The following is a 4,418-nucleotide window of genomic DNA, read 5'->3' as shown; positions in this document are numbered from 1 at the left end:
GAGGGAACTATAATAAACATAAATCTTTGAAGGTGTTAATGTAATTTACCCTTAAAAAAAATCTCAACTATGCAAAAAAATATTCAAATATCAATCTACAAAGACTCACTCTAGAAGATTTGGATTATTCATCAGAATCTTACTGTGATATATCCGTTTTTATTTCCGTTATCCACATTATTGATAAATGAATAGAATAATATTATAACTTGACTTGAAAACATAATATGTTGATTGTCACAATTGAAAATTGAGAGGCTAAATTAAGATTTTGATAAAAATATATAGAGTCTGATTACATTCCCTTAATTGAGGCCTCTCAATTCTATTCCAATAACGTGGCTAAAACCCATGCGAAACTCACGTTTGACATAGGCTAAAATGAGGTTTTTTAGTTAAAGTAGTCATAAAAAATTAAAACAAACTAAAAAGTTAATAGGATAAAATATCATATCTAAATAATAATTATTTCATTTTTTTATTTCACGAAAGTTAAAAAAGTCAAAAAAACCAACCTAAATCGACTTTTTTGCCTAGACTAAAATAACTAAAAATCAAAAAATCAACTCACATCTCAAACAAAGCCGAAGTAGTTTCACACCCCCTCTCATATTTCCTAATTCCATATTATTGATGGTGAAATTATAAATACTAAATTAGGGAATGAATCATTTTATAATTATATAATGCCAAGTATAATAAACTAAAATATTTATTTCAAATGTGATTTATGTCACATATGGTACAACGGAAAAGAAAAACAGACAAAGGAAAATAAAAAGAACAAACAGACCCGAGCAACAGTTGGAGAACACAGGGCCTGGGATAGCCCCGTATTTGCTATCACTAACCCTCTAATTTCATCGAAAACCTCCTTCCAACTTGACAAGACCACCCTCAACTTCACAGCTTCACGGTTATAGTTGAAAGTGAAAAAATCAAAAGTATAGATACTTAGGTAGCATTTGATAAAGTTACGTGTTTTTTTTTTTTTTTTTTTTTTTTTTTTTTTATGTTTATAAAATTTTATAAATTGATTTTTGTTTATTTTTAGAAAAATATAAATTACAAACGTGTTTGGCTTGAATAAAATATTTAAATTTTTTTAAAAACATTAATTAAAAAATATGTTTGTTTAGGCCTAAAATATTTGTATATTTTTTTTTATTATTTATGACAATGGGATCACACGCATTATAATTGAAAAAAAAAATTAATTTGGGAAAAAAATTAATTGGGAAAAAATTATTTGAAAAAAAAAATGTTAATCAAAATTTTAAATTTCTCTTTAAAAACCAACGTAAACTCATTTTTTGAGTTTATGCTTTTTCCTCAAATTTATAAACTGAGACGCTCATTTATAAATCAAAAAAATTATCAAACAAGTTTTTATGACAATTTTTAAAATTTTTATAAATATAAACTGAAAATTAAAAACAGAATAGTTACCAAACATACACTTAATAATTAACTCAAACATTTATTCTTTGATGTGATACATGCCACGCCAAACATGAAGGATGAAATGAATTGCGAATCCTATTCTTTCCCGTTCACATAGTCAAGCGGATTGGATTATGTTATTTAGGTTTTTGAGAGTTATCACAAATTCTATTTCGATATTTTGGACCATTGAATGTATAAAATTCGTCAAGTATTTTATTTTTATAAAAAATCATGTTGATCAGATATCAATAACTACTTGATTTAATTATATTTCTATCAACAAATATTTTTTAAATCATATTTACTGTTTACAGCAATATAATTTGATAAAGTGTCTATTGATATTCGATTAACGTGATTTTTTTATAAAAATTAAGTAGCCGATGATTTTTACACATCGAATAATTCAAAATATTAAAAAATAATTGTGATAAATCCTAACAAATCCAACAACATCTTTAATCCGTTCTCAAACTAAAGAGGAACCTGTCCCAAAGAATTGTATTCTTTCACGGATAATGTTATATCAGCAACAGCAAGTTTATTTATTAGTGTATGATTGGTCATTGTAGAGTATATAATCCTGGGGAAACACTATGGTACACCTCTTCTAAATATACGTATCATATGTATTTTATAATTATAAAATAAAATAAAATAATTTTATATTTTTAAATTATAATTAAAAAAATATAACTAAAAAATTCATAAATTAAAATTAAAATAATATCATAATTAATTTTTTTTATCATGACTAAAGAATAAAATAAAATAATTAAAAAATATATGATTCACTATTTTCAAGAGTGCATATGTTAGAATTTCCATCATCTTGAACCGATATCAACAATTATATATTTATTTAATTAGTGCATGATTGATAGATTATAATAGTGATTAATATGCTTGCGCATTGTTTCCATAATTCAAAATTATTTCAACAATAGCAATCGTTCTCATTGATTTCATAATTTTTTAAAATAATTATTGAATTTTGAATTTATATTTGTTGGCTTTTAGCCAAATTTTTAAATATTTTAATTAATTTTTAAGAAAAATGACATTATTAAAAAAATAAGAATTTAAACCTTAAGTGGTTAGCTTAGTGGGTATAATTGAGTGTGCGAGTGTGCTCTCTTGATATCTCAAGTTTAATTCTTACTGTGTGCTATCAACATTTGCGTGTTCGATCGACGCGAAGGGAGCGTTTTTGTATGAATCTTGGAATTAGTCGAGATATGCAGGGATGAAAGAAAAATCAATAAAACTGATTTGACCGATAGAAATCGATCGAAATCTTAATTTTTTGTCTGTTTTTCATAACATATGGTCTGTTTAAATTTTGAAACTTTTTATACTGATCCAAACCGAATCGACAGGATATTATATTTAAAAATTTTATATTATAATTTATTGAATATTATATGAGAAACAAATAATATAATACACTTGTGTGATAAAAATTATGAAGAAAAATATTTACAGAGCAATTTTCATATATTTTCTTCAATTATTTTCAATGTAAAATTCTATAGTCTACTATAAGACCTTTTAAAATTTCATGTAAATTTATCTTCTATATCAAACCGACAAAACTGATAAAATTGTAGCATACGGTCTGTATTGGTTTCTCAATCATAAAAAACGAAAAAATCGGTTCGGTACTAAATATACTTTCAATACCAACCGAATTGAACCATTTATACCCTTAGAGGTTTGCGTAAATTAATCCAGACATTTAATCATAATTTTTTTATTTTATTTTTAAGTATTAATTTGACAAGCAAAATGATATTTTGCTTAATAATCAACGTGTTTGGTTTTAATTTTCTAAATTTAGTTTTCTTGGAAATTCAGTTTTTTTATTTTTCGTATAATTTTTTTTAGTGAATATTTTTAAAATTTTAAGTAATTTTTTTACTTTTTTAGATATACCTTATTTAGATGTATCTAAATAGTAAAATATTTGTGAAAAATATTTTTAAAAATTAATAAATACCCATAACTATGAAAAATGTACTGAATTTTTATATTTTTGGTATTTAGTGAATTTTTAAAATTTTTATATTATACTTTTTAAATGTGTTTAAAATTTTTAAAATATTATTGAAAATATTAAAAAAAATCAATAAAAACAAAAAAAAAATGAAAAACAAAAAAATTTGAATAATAAATTTTAAAAACTAAAATCAGACAGAGCGAATATAATTTATTCATTTTGCGCGTGCATGTGAGTGGAAGATTCCGACGACACAGTTCAAGGGAGATTGGCAAAACGCTACGGCGACTGCGACTAGTGCCATCTTTTTCATTCTCAAAATCTTATCAAATCCTTACCCATTACTCAATTAATTAATAATTAATTCACATTATTGCTTTTAATAACTTATATTATCTTTTAAATATATTCAAAATCAAAATAAAATATGGTTCCAATATATACCCCCACCTTTTGCAAGAATTTTTTATTTTATTTTTAGATTAGACTGTCTCCCGTATGTAATTGGACATAATTGTCTAGCTTGGCTCAATAAATTTAATTTTTAAGTTCATTTTAGACTTGGTTTGGGAAGTGGGTTAGCTTTTTAGCTTTTTGACTTTTTTAGCTATTTTAGTCATGGACTAAAAAGCTTAGTTTGGGAAGGATTTTTTGGTTTTTTAACTTTTTTTGTGAGAGAAAGTGTAATAATTATGAGTTAGATGTGATGTTTTATTTATTGTGACTAAAATAATCTATTTTATTTTTTATGGTTAAAATAACAAAAAAAAACTTCAAATCTTGCTTCCCAAACAGTGCCTTAATAATTTAAATCGTTCGTATTTAACAATTCATTAAATATATAATTTTTACAAAAAAATTAAATTAATGAAATAATATAAATTACGTGTTCAAATCAATTTTATATAAATCATTAATCTTCTCCTCGTCAATTTTATTTCCTATAAAACTAATACAAACATATACTGTAATT

The sequence above is a fragment of the Camellia sinensis genome, chromosome 12 (genome assembly GCF_055761805.1).
Source record: "Camellia sinensis isolate YWXY chromosome 12, ASM5576180v1, whole genome shotgun sequence".
Lineage (NCBI taxonomy): Eukaryota > Viridiplantae > Streptophyta > Magnoliopsida > Ericales > Theaceae > Camellia > Camellia sinensis.
The sequence above is the reverse complement of the archived record's forward strand: the minus strand, read 5'-3'. Positions refer to the sequence as shown.